Source organism: Microcaecilia unicolor, unplaced genomic scaffold, assembly GCF_901765095.1.
Source record: "Microcaecilia unicolor unplaced genomic scaffold, aMicUni1.1, whole genome shotgun sequence".
NCBI lineage: Eukaryota > Metazoa > Chordata > Amphibia > Gymnophiona > Siphonopidae > Microcaecilia > Microcaecilia unicolor.
The window spans coordinates 16,255-32,460 of NW_021963739.1; the positions used below are offsets into that span (position 1 = coordinate 16,255).

Below are 16,206 nucleotides of genomic sequence, written 5' to 3' on the forward strand. Positions count from 1 at the left end.
CCACTTAGAATTTCAAGATAATGTGAGTTTGAAATTATTATTTACGTAAATAGCATTCTAAAATCAGCATTTACGTATATATGCAATCTGCGCATGCAAATGCCGCTGTTTACACATAGAATCGCTGCACTAGGCTTTTAAGCTGACCTCCTTTTTGTCCAAAATAGCAATGCCGATTACTCTTTCCATTACATCTTTTGACTTTGGCTAATACTCAAACATAAGAAGTAAATGGCTTAAAAGTGCTGACATTGATTCTAGAAGGAGCTGAGGGAGGCAGAGAGTTACATAGAGGAGCCTACAGGGACAAGAGAAGTCCCACCTCCAGTCTGACAGCCCTTGGCTGCCTTTGAGGTGGGAGGTCTTCTAAAAGGAGAGCATCACCCTGGTGCAGCTGGAAGTATCCTGTAGCCAGGACCAGCCCACCAGGGGATGCAATATCCTCTCGCACCAAGGATGTGTCTCCAGGAGCTTTTGCCCAGCAGGAAGGGTTAGGATGGCTGTTGTAGTTGGTGATTTGATTATTAGGCATGTAGATAGCTGGATGGCTGGTGGACATGAGGATTACCTGGTCACTTGCCTGTCTGGTGCAAAGGTAATGGACCTCACGCGTCACCTAGATAAGATTTTAGATAGTGCTGAGGAGGAGCCAGCTGGCTTGGTATATGTGGGTACCAGTGACATAGGAAAATGTGGGAGAGAGGTTCTGGAAGCCAAATTTAGGCTGTTAGGTAGAAAACTCAAATCCAGAACCTCTAGGGTATCATTCTGAAGTGCCCCCTGTTCCATGCGCAAGGCCCAAGAAATAGGCAGAGCTCTGGAGTCTCAATGTGTGGATGAAGCGATGGTGCAGGGAAGAAGGGTTTAGATTTGTAAGGAACTAGGCAACATTCTGCGGAAGAGGGAGCCTATTCTGGAATGATGGGCTCCATCTTAACCAGGGTGGGACCAGGCTGCTGGCATCAGCATTTAAAAAGGAGATAGATCAGCTTTTAAAGGCCAACAGTAGTTCAAATGCTTATGGTTCGGAACAATGTATCTTTCAAAGATATCATCAAAAATAGGGAAGATAGGGTATCCCGATAGCGAGGTTGCAATAGAGGCCATAGTAGATCAGGTGTCTTTAAAGAAAAAGCAGACAAAAGATTACAAATAACACGCCAACTGCTGAGCAAGATGTAAACAGAAGCAACAAATAGTTTGAAATGTCTGCAGGAAACAAAACACATCTTGGAATCTCTATGGATTAAAATTCCATTTGTAAAGGGGAAAAGGATAGTGATAGGAGTGTACTACCAACCATCTGGCCAGGATGAAGAGACAGATGCGGAAATGTTAGCAGAAATTAGAGAGTCTGACTAACTGGGGAACACATTAATAATGGGTGATTTCAATTACCCCAATATTGACTGGATAAATGTAATATCAGGGAAATGCTAGGGAGGTAAAATTCCTTGACAGAATCAAGGACTGCTTTATGGAGCAGCTGGTACAGGAGCCAACGAGAGGAGTTAAAATTCTAGACTTAGTCATAGTGGAGCTCATGATCTCGTACAGGAGGCAATGGTGCTGGGGCCGCTTAATAACAGTGATCATAATATGATCAGATTGATATTGGCTTTGGAGTAAGTGCACACGGGAAATTAAAGGGGTCTTTTACTAAGGCGCACTGGTCTCTTTAGCATGCGCTAAAAACGCCAGTGCACCTTAGTAAAAGCCCCTCCCCCCCCCCCCCCCCCCCAATATGTTAGCATTTAGCTTTCAAAAAGGAGCTATGATAAAATGAGAAGAACTGTGAAAAAGAAACTTAGAGGAGCAGCTGCGATGGTCCAAAATTTACATCAGGCATGGATGCTGTTCAAAAATACCATTCTGGAAACCCAGGCCAATATATTCCATGTATTAAAAAAGGAGGAAGAAAGACCAAATGGCATCCAGCTTGGATAAAAAGTGAGGTGAAGGAAGCTATTAGAGCTAAAGAAAATCCTTCAGAAAACAGAAGTAGGATCCGACTGAAAATAATAAGAAACAGCATAAGGAATGGCAAGTCAAATGCAAAGCGATGATAAGGAAGGCAAAGAGGGACATTGAAAAAAGATTGCGTTGGAAGGAAAAACACATAGTAAAAATTTTTTTTAGGTATATTAAAAGCTAGAAGATGGCAAAAAAGTTGGACCGCTAGATGACCGAGGGGTAAAAGGGGCACTCAAGGAAGACAAAGCCATAGCAGACAGATTAAATTAATTCTTTGCTTTGGTCTTCACCGAGGAAGATTTGGGAGAGATACCACTGCCAGAAATGGTATTCAAAGCTGACTAGTCAGAGAAACTGAATAAAATCTCTATAAACCTGGAAGATGTAATGGCACAATTTGACAAATTGAAGAATAGCAAATCACCTGGACCGGATGTTATTCATTCCAGAGTACTGATAGAATTGAAAAATTAACTTAAAGAACTATTGTTAGTAATATGTAATTTACTAGTAAAAAAGCCCCGTTTCTGATGCAAATGAAATGGGGGCTAGCAAGGTTTTCTTCAGAGTGTGCATGTGGGAGTGTGTGTGTCCCAGCCCCCTCCCCCTCTGAGTTCAGTCCTTCAGTGTTAAGTTTCCTGCTGTTCTGTGTTTGTGTTACAGAGAGAGTGAGGGCATCTCTCTCCACCCCTCCCCCCTCTGATTTTCCTTCACTCATGGGGAAACCGGATATCTCTGGCGCTTCACACTTCCGGCTGGAGGCTTCAGTGGTGCCTTTTATATATATAGATCTTTAAAATCAAGCATGGTACCGGAAGATTGGAGGGTGGCCAATATAACGCCAATTTTTAAAAAATGGTTCCAGAGATGATCCGGCAAATTATAGACCAGTGAGCCTGGCGTTGGTGCCAGGCAAAATGGTATAGACTATTAAAGAACAAAAATACAGAGTATATTCAAAAGCATTTTTAATGAGACAAAGCCGAAAAGACAAATGGGGTTCACACTCTCCACAAGGACAGAACACAGCAGTAACAGGGTGGAAAGGAACCAATTCCAAGTGATCAGTCACCACACCAGGATAAGATGCTCCAATTAAATTTTATTAAGACCCAACCGGCCCGTGTTTCGGCTATAACAGCCTTCCTCAGGGGTCCAATCGATGAGTGCTCAGTTGTGTATCGATTGATAGTGGAGCGTTTTAAACTCTTGGTACAGATTTCAAGAATTCTTGAACTTGTTCCGATGTTGCTATACCAAATCTGTACCAAGAGTTTAAAACGCTCCACTATCAATCGATACACAACTGAGCACTCATCGATTGGACCCCTGAGGAAGGCTGTTATACCCGAAACACGGGCCGTGTTGGGTCTTAATAAAATTTCATTGGAGCATCTTATCCTGGTGTGGTGACTGATCACTTGGAATTGGTTCCTTTCCACCCTGTTACTGCTGTGTAATGAGACAAAGCCAACGGGATTTAGTGAAGAGAAATCTTGCCTCACCAATCTATTACATTTCTTTGAAGGGGTGAACAACATGTGAATAAAGGTGAGCCGGTCGATATTGTGTATCTGGATTTTCAAAAGGCATTTGACAAAATACCTCTTGAAAGACCCCAGAGGAAATTGGAGAGTCATGGGATAGGAGGTAGTGTTCTATTGTGGATTAAAAACTGGTTAAAAGATAGAAAACAGAGAGTAGGGTTAAATGGTCAGTATTCTCAATGGAGAAGGGTAGATAGTGGGGTTCCTCAGGGGTCTGTACTAGGACTACTGCTTTTTAACATATTTATAAATAATCTAGCGATGGGAATAATTAGTGAGGTAATTAAATTTGCTGATGATACAAAGTTATTCAAATTGTTAAATCGCAAGAGGATTGTGAAAAATTACAAGAGGACCTTTCGAGACTGGGCATCCAGCAGTAGTTTTGGGTGTGCTGCGCACCATTTCCAGTGCTACAAAATATTTTTTATTTTCTAAAAATAAAAAATATGTGGGGAGTGGGCGTGCTCAGTGGTAATCTTACTGCTGGAACCCTCACCGCCTCCTAAATAGGAGGCGTAAGGGCTACAGCAGTAAATGGCCGTACATAATTTTTTAAGAACCGCACAGCTCTTAAACTGCCTCCTTTAGAAGAAATCCTTTTTCCCACAGTGGTAAATGGTCCTTGGCATGCAGCAATCCCATGAGCTGATGCCACTTGGCCACCTTTTTCTGCCACTTGGTAAAGGGCCCCTTAGAGATTTTAGGGGCCCTTTTACAAAGGAGTGTAAGGGCCTGCTCGCATCCAGCGAATGTCAAATTGGCATTACTGCCCGGCTAGCACGTGGCCTGGCAGTATTCAGAGTTTGGCGTGCACCCAAAACACACGTTAGAAAATAATTTTCTAATGCAGGGACATTCCCGGCCGTTGGGATTTTCTGCCCCCCCCCCCCCCCCCCAAAAAAAACCCCTTTTCTCCAGATGCGGTAGAGAAATGGTCCAGCGCTCATCCAATACATGTGCCCACACTACCGCAAGTCAGTTTTTTGGCACGCCTATTGAGGGCAGTTCGGTGTTCTTTGTATGACCAAAGGACTTATTTTTGCAAGCTAAGTGGTCTTTGAATTTAAAAAAAAAAACAAAAACTGAAATTTGCTTTGATCTGGTAAATTTATTACACTTGCTTCTTTTACTAAGCTGTGCTAAGCACTAGTGTGTGCGTACCCGCAGCTTAACAGGGCTTACTGTGGGACACACGCAGTACATTCCCAATATGTGTGCGCCAAAACCATGTGCTAAAACTTTTTCTGAGGGGGGAGCATGTCTGGAGGTGGAGAGTGGGCATTTGTGCGCTAATGAGCACATCTACATGGTCGCACGTTAACTGATTAGCACATGATCCTTACCACCTAGGTAAGGGCTTTCGCACTAATAATTGGTAATAGCTGCATGCTAATGATAACGTTAGCATGTGGCCATTCATTCAGAACATGGAAAATTGGCCATTTTGTGACAGTGGTAAAAATGGCCTTTGCAACATGGGAAAGACCCACTTAAGGGCACACTAATGCCAATTTATTTCACTTGCACAAATTTCATGCATTAAGTTGACGTTGGAGGACCACATGATGTCCCAATTTAAAAATTTGGTTTTGAGCAGAAAAATATAACACTGCTCTACCCAAGTATTTAGGGGTCTTTTACAAAACTGCACTAGCGTTAAATGCTAGAGACACCCTTATATTCCTATAGGTGTCTCTAGCGTTTAGCACTTGCTAATTTTTAGCGCACACTAAAAACACGTGTGCACCTTTGTAAAAGGACCCCTTAAAGACTGATGATCCCCCTTTAGAATTAATTTACTATGGAGTCTTTTACAAAGGCACGCTAATTTTTAGCGCATGCTAAATGCTAGACACCTATATATTCCTATAGGTGTCTCTACCATTTAGGGCTCTGCTTACTAAGCTGCGCTAGCGTTTTTAGCATGTGTACTGTGTAGGCGCCCATAGGAATATTGTGGGCACCTACACAGCGCGCGCTAATGTTTATTGTGTGTTAAAAGCACTAACACACCTCTAGCGCAGCTTAGTAAACAGGGCCTCTAGTGCGTGCTTATTTTTGCGTGCACTAAAAATGCTAGCATGCTTGTAAGACCCCTGTGAGATTAGTATATTCTTATCAGCCACACTCTTGATTGTTTTGCTATCAGGTGTGACCTTCCATTTCTTTTTGGCTGTATTAACTGGATGAATGTTGACCTGATTATCATTAGTGATTTAATTAGCATGCTACCTTAGCTAAAAAATGTTTTCTATCGCTGCTGCATTAGCTATGATTCATTGTCTCTTCTCACCTCTCTATAACCTTTCCGTTATGCTTTTATTTCTCTGTTCCCTAGTGGGAAGTTTGGTTATGGCTAGATGCAGATTTATACCATGGTCGAAGCAACTCCTGCAGCACCTTCACAATGAAATCTTGTCGAAGAAGGAAGACTTCATTGTGCAGGATGTGGAAGTGTGGACTTTTGAATAAACTGCCAATTTTGCTGCAGCAGGCGTTGAACGGTTCACTCGGCACCACGGTAGGAAGCTGGAGAGCCCAGTGCAGGACTCTTATTGAACACAGCCTTATCCTTGTGCCCAGACCCGGTGCCAGGGCAACGATGAGAACAGCTAGAAGAAACTGGAAAAGGCCAGAGAGAGATGCAGAAACAGATGGAAGACGCCCGAAGGAGCAGTTTTCGAGGGGGCCGGGGACTTTATCTTCTCTCTCTTTTTTTTTCCCCCACTCCAAAGAAAGAAAAAGGTCTGGAAAGTGTTTCTGTTGCATGGGCCTTTTCAGGAACATTTTAATTTCTCTATGTGCAATGCACTGTAGCCATAAGAAAACCAAGATGAAATGGTGTGAGTGTAGCCACTACATGCCAGCTGTAATGGACACAGAGTACTAGCCATCGACAAAAGGGGTTGCATTACCACGCCCCAGGTAACAGTGTTATTCATGTGTGACTTCTTTAATCCTCCTCAGTGACAAACGAGAAGGAGTTACAAGCCAATAGTGCTTAAAGAGAAACTTGCAACTTCAAGGAATCCGAGTTTTTGTGTTTAATTTTACAATTGTTATTTATTTCATATGGAAACTGCTATTGATTATTTCTTCTTTCTGTGTTTTGAAATTTTAATGTCAGCAAGGGGATGCAATGTACTCATATCTGCTGTCCAAGTAAAGGGGGTTTTTTTTTGGGGGGGTGGGGGGGGAAGGGTTTATACATATAGAAAGAAATTCAGTTGACTTTTAAGTTAGTCTGATATTTAATTTTTTTATACAGTTTGGACAAATTATTTTCACTTTAGTTATTTTTTTCCCCTAATTATTTTAGGGTCATTTTATTTTAAACAATTCTAATTGTTTAGTTTTTGTACAAGCACCAAGTGTTTAATTTTGAATTGCTCACTCGAGAGAGGTGATAGGTTTTTATTGAAGTTGTTAATGCTTGTGCTGAGAGTAGTGTGTTGTTTTGGGGCACCTGTTGCAAAGGTGACTTACGTAGCAGGTGCCCATAATAAAAAAATCTGTGAGAAGAAGCGCGGGGCGTTTCTCAGAGCTAGCTGCTTGGTGAGGTGAATACCTGATTTGGGTCCACAGAGTTTGTCCTACAATAGCATTTTCAATATTTTGGGAGAGGAGGGGTCCCTTTGCTGTGTTGATGGACTTGTTGAAAGGTAGCATTTACTGGCCACATGTGAACATGTGTATATTGCTTCCATGCAGCTGAACTTAATCAACCAACATAGAGGGCCAGTTGGTTAAGGGGGCTGTGGCCGTGAGAAGCAGTTACTTTGGTCAGTAATAGGCCTGTATGAGAAAGTGCCTCCCCAAACTGGTTGGCATGTAGAAAGCAGCAAAGAGAAGTTGAAGGGGTAGCCTAAAGGCAGCATTTTAGTCACAGGACCGGTTTATCTGTTGGAAATGTAAGGACACTTGGTAAGAAAATGAAGGCAAGAAGCAATTTAATCCTGAGTGAAATGTGGTTGCGTAGATACAAAATGTATTGGGGTTGAAGGGTGGGTAGAAGATCTGCCCCCTTCCTTTGGGAGTGCCCAGCTAAGCTTTGCTCTCATTGTTCACCACCTTCTCCCTCTGTCTCCTTGCTTTCAATCAGTAGCAGAGCAAGGCCTCTTAAAGCGGCACCTTGCCTCTACATCACTACACTTACTGTCAGGAACAACAGAAGACCTGCTCATGCCATGCCACTCAGACTTAGTAAACTGTATGCTAGGATATAGAGAAAGTTGGCACTGTGTTTCTGATGGCTGGGGGGGGGGGGGGTAGGAAAGGAGGGCTGGCACAGGGCTAACCCTGTGCCTGCATATACCAAGCACCTGCAAGCTTCAAACTGGATTCCAAACTTGTAATCCTAGCAGTTTTATAGAGGTGTTACTGTACTTCCATTCTCTTTAGCACATGAAACACATTTAAGATCTTTATTTTCATACCAAAAAATAGTTAAGCTATGAACCGTTATTAACCCCATCATTCAATTTAAGTATTTCTCCACTCCCAACCTTATCAAAGTGATCTAAAGAACTGTGATGGATAGTTTTTTCCCTCAGTGTGCTTAATGGCAAGTGGTCTTTTTTTGGTGGTGGATGGGGGAGGGAGGGAGAGGTCCGATTTTTCTTTATTAAAGTGACTGTCATGCATAAAATGGTGCATTCCTTCCTCTTCACCATCACCCAACTTCTTAAAACGAGCATCAACTGGTCCAACATAGATCTTCATATTTATTAGACCTTTTACAGCTACTGGTACAAATTTATTTAATATCTCTTCACGTTTAAAAGAAATTTACCCAGATCCTGTGTTGAATTGCTAATCTGTTTTAATGTAGCTATTGGCTAATCGAGGCTGACTGTAATATAGATGAATTTTGGGAATAGTTCTTTAAACATTTCTTCATGTCCAATTTCCCAGTTTCTCAGGATTAGTCTTGCTATTAGAAACAATATGATTCTCTTTCATGTACTTGACCAAGATTTGTCTTTACTAGGAGGGCCTTCACAGCATTACAAACTGAGTGGGACTTTTATAAAGTTGCACTAGCGTTTTTAGTGTGCACTAAAAATAAGGCCCATATATTCCTGTGGGTGTCTCTAGCATTTAGCACACCTTAAATACGCTAGCATTCCTTTGTAAAAGACCTCCTTAGTTAGAAATTTTAGTAAAGTGAAAAGAAATTGTGAATAGTAACCTTTATATACATCTCTTTCTTAAACAGAGGTGTCTTCCCCCTCCCCACCCCAAACTGAAAACCAAACAATTTTCTGTAGTTGTGTCAGTAAAAGAACTAGTAGTAGCAGGGAGACAGCACAGGGAGGCCAGTTGATTTGCCTTTTTCATAGGGAGAGGGTCCTGTGGGGTTGTGAGCCAAATAAAACAATAGCAGTTTGATAGAAGTTTATAAAATTACTAGTAATGAAGGCCCGTTTCAGGGAGAAATGAAACGGGCGCTAGCAAGGTCCTCTGCTCCCCCCCCCACCTGACATAGGCCCCCGCCCATCCCCGGTACGTGGATGTTGCCCCCCCTGCAAAATCGGCAACCCCCCTCTAATACCCTCCCCTCCTGTTACCGGAGTCCCAGCCGTAGAAAGTGAAAGGCAAGGTAGTTTGGAGATTCTGGTGCCTTAATCCATTGTGTTCGCTATGAGCTGTGCCCTGATTGGCTGGTCCGCCCTTGAGGGCGAGAGCAGCCAATCAGGGCACAGAGCTCATAGCGAACACAACGGAAGGCAGCAGAATGTCCGAAGTACGTTGCCCTTCAGTTCTGTGGCTGGGACACCGGTAAGAGGAGGGGAGGTTAGATAGGGGTTGGCGATTTTGCAGGGGGGGCCGACGTGCACGTACTGGGGATGGGCGGAGCGTATGTCGGGGAGCGGAGGGGCGTTGGGTGGGTGAGGCATGGTGGTTTGGCGTTTTTGGAGGGGGGGTGATGTGCACGGTCATGTGTGAGAGGGGGAGTGGATTTTTTTGGGGGGGGCGACGCGTGCCTCGTTTAAAGACAGATGAAGCAATGTGCTTCAGTAGCTTAGTGTAGTTGTGTTCATTATGTCCCGCCCCCGACGTCATAATGTTTTGACGTGAGGGCGGAGCAGAGTTAGATGGTTTGTAAAAGTGGTCTTGTGGTGCAAACCCCATACCATTTTTGTCGCTTTTCTCTGAAGCACTTCAAGTCTTTTTATGTCCTTAGCAAGATATGGCCTCCATACAAGAGCTTCGAACTTACGAACTCTGAAGCCACAAAGTTTAGAACGTTGAGGTGCTTTTATGTGCAGATGGGTCATGGCTGAGGGCGGGTCTATGAGTGAGGGTGAGAGTGAGTGGTCCACATAGCCTAGCCACACAGAGTACAGGAGTTCAGTACTTCACTGGCCACGGAAGTGAGCTTCAGACGCCTTGAGGGGGGATTTTATTTATATAGATGAGTGTGCTGAAGTGGTGTAACAGGGAACAGTGTTTATGTCAACACAAAGACAGTCTATGAAACCTAATTGATCGACAGATTGAAACCAATTGTATACAAGCTTTTTTTTTTTGTCATGCAGCGTATAATTTAGCTGTGGATTTGATTGCAGGAGGATGTAGCAAGGTGAGATTGTAAAGAGGTTTGGACAGGTTTGTGGAAGAAGATCCATAAAATTATTAGTCAGGTACACTTGGGAGAATCATTGTTCACTTCTGAAAATGAACTGTGGGAAATAAATGTACTTTTTGGAACCTGCTGGTATTGTGACATGACTGGCCACAGCTGGAGACAGGATGCTGGGCTCCATGGACAGTGATCTGATTCAGCATGGCTTTTCTTGTGTTCTTAACCGCTAAGGATAGCACAGGGCAAACAGAGGGGTATTAAGCATCCTAAATGAGCCCCTGAGAACAAAGGCATGCCAAGTCCACTTTGTTATAATGGGAGATATTGACCATCTAAGTTGTGACGTAGGGTTCTACATTTCAGTGAAAAGAACACAGTGTCTGAATTGGCTTTAATATGGACATGGTCTGAGGCCGTAGAAACTATGAATCGGTGCATAGCTGAAATACTGCAAAATGTGCATATGGCTTGAGTTTATGTTTATTAAAATTTGCTTAATCATTTTTTTACAACACAAATCAAAGCGATGTACATAAATATATATCTATATATATATCTATAATCTATATCTATATATATATAATATCCCCTCCACCTCCCTTCCCCCTCTTGAGATTTTGATGATTTAAACTCAAAAAACACTTCTCTCAGAGTAATCCTGTACAAATGCATAATTGAATATCATTTTTTAACGATTAATTTTCTTATACACATGTATGAATGTGTTAGAACAAATTCCAAAACCCATGTACTTTCCCAGCGGTAAAGTGCGGGCTTATAGCACTATGAGTTTGTCTGCCTCTCAGGATTTACTGTTTCACTTTGCTTTCAATCTAGATGACTGCCTAGTCTTCCTAGTGGTTAAACTGGCTCTCATAGCTTTTCAGTAAATTTATAGCTAATCATTCTGAGGGTGACTTAGGAATCTAACCAATGATGTGTACGGGTGAGTGAGGGGGAACGGGAAGAGCAGGTGTTTGGTTGAGAAACTCTGAAGATCCCTTTAGCATTAGCTTGAGGCTTGAAAGTAGAGACACACACAGGAATATGGATTGCGGGATTCCCACAGCGATGGAAGAAGTTGCTGTGGGATTCCCGTAGGAGTATAGTCAAAATCTCTGGTGACTCCAGAATGAGGCTTGGAATGCACTGAGAGAGGCAGTTAGAGCACCAGAATGAGGCCTGGAATGCCCAGAGAGGCAGCTGGAACATCAGACTGAGGAATGGAACAGTCATTGGCTCAAGTGAATACCATCCAAAAAACTACGGGAGAGCTGTTGGGATTGGAAGGAAACAAAGGGATTGCGAGCAAGTAAGTAATAGCGTTGACTCTGCGGGTGGGGATGGAGGAGATTAATTGGGGAATGGAATGGATCTTAGCAGGTACAGATGGGTATGGGTTAGATTCCTTTGGGGACGGTTGAAATTTCTGTCCCCATGCATCTCTCTACTTGGAAGAGACACATTGGCAGTTTGAAATCCTTCCTCTGTTCTTTCTGTAGTCAGTTAATAAGTATTTTACTGCACTGTGCAACTAAATATGCAATCTGATAGCACAGTAGCAGTAATATTTGAGGGAAACAGGGAGGGCAGGATTGGCACAGTGCAACTATCTCCTACTATGGTAGAAGTCAAGCAACAGATATTTAAAGATAAATATGGTCAGTGACTGTACGAAGTCGTGCCAGCAGAAGGCACCGTTAGGGGCTGTTTGGGGAGAGGCACTACTGTGTTACTGCAAGTGCATACTAATAAGCATTAATGTGCATTGTTTACTACAGGTCCCATTCTGTGCAGTGAGGTCTATTCACCAGTCAGACCTATTAATGCTGTGTAGTGCACTTTGGTAAATCTAACCCTAAAAGTTATTCACCAGAGCAAAACACAGCCCAGGGAGGGTTTCATGTACTGTGAAAAACACTCCCTACTAGTTGTCCCCCTGCCCATTTCTTTTCCTTAATCTGGTCCCTAGGCTTTGTTAAAAATGTTTAGATTAGAGAGGGAGAGGAGAGGAAGTAGTAATATGAACCACATATAAAGACTCAGTGACTGGTTTTAATCAATACTCATATAACGACAGGATGTATTACCTTGTTACAGAAAAGAGATTGACATAGGTAAGATGAAATCACTGGGTTTCCCCCCATCCCCCCCTTTGGATAAATATAATTCATGCTTCATTTCAAAGTTGCTCTGCTACTGTTCAAAAAAAACACAAAATCCCTTCCTCTCTGGTCTAAGGCCCATCTCTCTCCTTACTCATACTGAAAATTTCTAAAACCTAGCCACAGATCCTCATGGTTGGCAATACCAATTGAAGCTGCCTTGAGCTGAAATGTTGACCTGCTGTTTTGTGTGACATATCATAATTCTTTTGATTTCACCAGCCTCTCCTCTGCTAAATCTTCCCTAAAGAAGTGGTCTGGTCAGTGCTGAGACTTGAGTCCTGAACAAATGAATTATGAAAACTAGAATGCACAGTAATATAGACAAGGTGCTTTGGGTTTCCAGAACAGGCGGAAACAAGGAAAATAGTCAACCATTTGCAGGGCATCTTGGTTTGGATAGGCATACAGGGGGTAATTCTGTAAGGAGTTGTATCAACATACACACATAAAGGACCTTTTGCAGAACACTAACCAGTTGAAAAGTGCACGCCATGACATGATGGTGCATACTTTGCCAGTGAACACGCACAGGGTAGAGTTTGGAGTGTGCAAATATTACACATACATATTGGCATGGCCATTTACACTTGCCACTTATACTAGCATTTTATAAAGACACCCACCTTTCTTTATAATATCACACCTAAGTAGGTACCTTCTCACCCTAGACGCCCTGTTACAAAATATGTGTCAGGTGTGGTCCTTGTCTTCCTTTTCAGTTCCTGGGAGCAGGAGAATTAATTAAGAGGATAGACAGTTAACAGTTCTCAGGCCTCCATGGTTACGGCCTGTGTAATAGTGCTTGTAGTTTTTTGAAGGACCAGTCGTCGGAGAGACCCCACTTGAAATATTGTGTTCCATGTTGGAGGCCATATCTTGCTAAGGACATAAAAAGACTTGAAGTGCTTCAGAGAAAAGCGACAAAAATGGTATGGGGTTTGCACCACAAGACTTATGAGAAGTGACTTGATGACCTGAATATGTACACCCTGGAGGAAAGGTGAAGGGTGATATTGATACAGACATCCAAATATTTGAAAGGTATTAATATACAAAAAACATTTTCCATAAGAACATAAGAGTAGCCATATGGGTCAGACCAGTGGTCCATCTAGCCCAGTATCCTATTTCCAACACTGGTCAATCAAGGTGATAAGTAATGGCAGAAACACAGAAACAGGAAGACACTTGAACTAGAGGGCACGAAGTAAGGTTGCAGGGGGGCCAACTCAGGAATAAATGTCAGGAAGTACTTTTCCATGGAGAGGGTGATAAATACCTAGAATGCCCTCCCACGGGAAATGGTGAAGATGAAAACGATAATAGAATTCAAAAATTTGTGGGATAAACATAAAGCAATCCTGTATGGAAGGAAAGAGAATGGAACCGAACTTAGAGGTGCTTAGATGGCAACTCCAGTAATTGGGAAGCAAAGCCTGTGCTGGGCACACTTCTACGGTCTGTGCTCTGATCATGGCTGGACTGGAGAGGGGGCTTCAATGACAGCTTCAGTAGCTGGAGAACAAGGTCAGAGCTTGGCGGATTTCTACGGTCTGGGCCCTGAAAATGGCAAGGACAAATCACGATCAAGTATACATATATAGTGTTACATCAAAACTTATGCTATGAGCTTATCTTGTTGGGCGGACTGGATGGACCGTAGAGGTCTTTATCTGCCATCATCTACTATGTTACATCACTGCTGCCAGTGCTCTGATTGTGAGGCCGACAGCACACAGTATGAAAGGGATGAAAAGAACAAGCACAGTTGAAGAGTGCGCTCATAAGTTCTTTATGTTATGGAATATGTTTGGCTATTAAAAAAAAGCCATATTAGGACAAAAGGAAAATGATATCTAGGAGTAAGACCAGAAGAGATTGCAACTGAGCCCAAAACAGGTGCAAGTACTTTATTTTTTGAGGATTTCTCTTTTTCTGAAATGTAGATATGTGACTCTGTGTCAATTTGACTAGTACTAGTAAAATTATATTTACCTTCAGAAATAACTGCTATGACTTATTTGGTCAGTACATGCCATCATTAGGAGAAAGAAAGAACAGATGAGTACCAACAAAACTTTGTTATCGGTGATGGAGTGAGCCAGGGAGAAATGTTCATTTTCACTGCTGGGTGAGCTAAATATCCCAGATGCTAAGCATGCGGCATGCAGGTAGGCCCAAATAAAATATAAAATGGAGAATGCTCTTCCTTCCTTTGTAATCATACTGCATCCTTGTGTGTTCCTGAGGGATAGCTCGAATAATCTCTTTGTAGAAATTCTGCCACCTTTGCATTTGTAGTTTGGGCAAAGTAGAAAACCACTTGCCTGAGCTTGCCCAAAATGGCTGATGTAACAACCCTGAAATGGAAAGACTGCTCCAACTACACAAATTCTTTACATAATATGGCGCTGAGCCAATAAGACAGAGAGGAATACTGGAAGTCTAAAGTATAACACAGGAACTGACTGAACTCTAGGCTTTGGATTGTTTATTTTCCTACATTTCATTTCATGGCCGCAGGGTGGGTGGGTGGGTGAGTGATTTATTTCCAGATAGTTCTTCGGCTGCCACAACAGGAGGCATCTACAGGAGAGGTATTAGGGCAGTAGGAATATTCATCTTTGCAGACTTATTTCAGAGACTACCCGCTTGCTCAAAGCTAAAGAGATCCACATTTTGCATACTTCATTCTTGTTACCTACAGTTTACTCTCTCCTACGGTATTATCCTGTCAGAATGCAAATATACAAATCCATTGTGTGTGTGCACACAAATATAACCGTCATGTTCCTATATTTTAAACGTGGTGTTCAACCTATAATATGTGGCTATACTGGATATATGTAATGAAATAGCATCACAATATTTTCAATAAAGAATTTATGCATTCAAGAGTTTTCATTTTTTAACTTGTTTAAGGGAGAGGACTGTGTTAAAGACCAAGAACATGAGCAAAACAAGTTTCCTGCCTGTGTCTGAGAGTTTTCCATGACTAAAGAAGGCAAGTAGGTGGTTCTTGTTTTGCATATGACTATATAGTTAACCAAACACTCATTTAACTTTGTAACACAAAGATAGGCCAGTACTTAAGTCCAAAAGATATTTATTAAAGGCAACAAACTGTAAAAGATAATATAGACTATGTGCTAGTTTTTTTCTGAACCGTCACAGATAAATTGAGGCTTTTTTGAAACTGGACCAGGTGAGAAAAAACTGGGAGGGTCCTTTACTAAGCCGCATAAGCGTCTACATGCGCCAAAATGGAGTTACCGCACAGCTACTGCAGGCTCCTTGTGGTAATTTCATTTTTGCCGCGCATTCAAAATTATTTTGGATGCGCATATCGGGCGTGCGCCAAGTGCCATTTGCACACATAGGTCATTACCGCCCGGTTACTGCGTGAGACTTTACCGCTAGGTCAATGGCTGGTGGTAAGGCCGCAGACCCAAAATGGACACGCGGCAATTTTGATTTTGCACACGTCCATTTTCAGCAAAAATTTTAAAAAAGGCCTTTTTACAGGCATGCTGAAAATGGATCAGTGTGTACCCAAAACCCACGCCTACACTTACTGCAAGTCATTTTCAGTGCACCATAGTAAAATGACCCCTGTGTTTTCTGTGGAATCTGTCTTTATTTGGCAGCGTCACTCCTAGTGGTACTACCACAAGATTACAGCTAGAGAGCACAGCCACCATTTGAAACCAGGACCATGGAGACAAGGCACAACTGGGATCACTCTTATTCACCCTAGACACTAGGGATCCTCGGTAAGACTGAGGTTGAGATCACATTAGATGAGGGGTTCTTGAAGGGGAGGATTGGATGGAAAGGGGGAGGGGTTCAAATGATTGGATGGTAATTTTCTTGTTCAGATAGACCAGATAATTAGGTGAGGTTTAAAGGGGATTTGCTGTGGAGA

The 16,206-nt window shown here is 42.4% G+C and overlaps 1 protein-coding gene across 1 annotated transcript in view; it reads left to right on the forward strand.

Moving 5' to 3' along the window:
* LOC115459600 (nuclear receptor coactivator 7-like) overlaps window positions 1-16,206 on the forward strand; it is a gene marked incomplete at its 5' end in the record, with an annotated part of 36,425 nt that overhangs the window by 15,145 nt on the left and 5,074 nt on the right.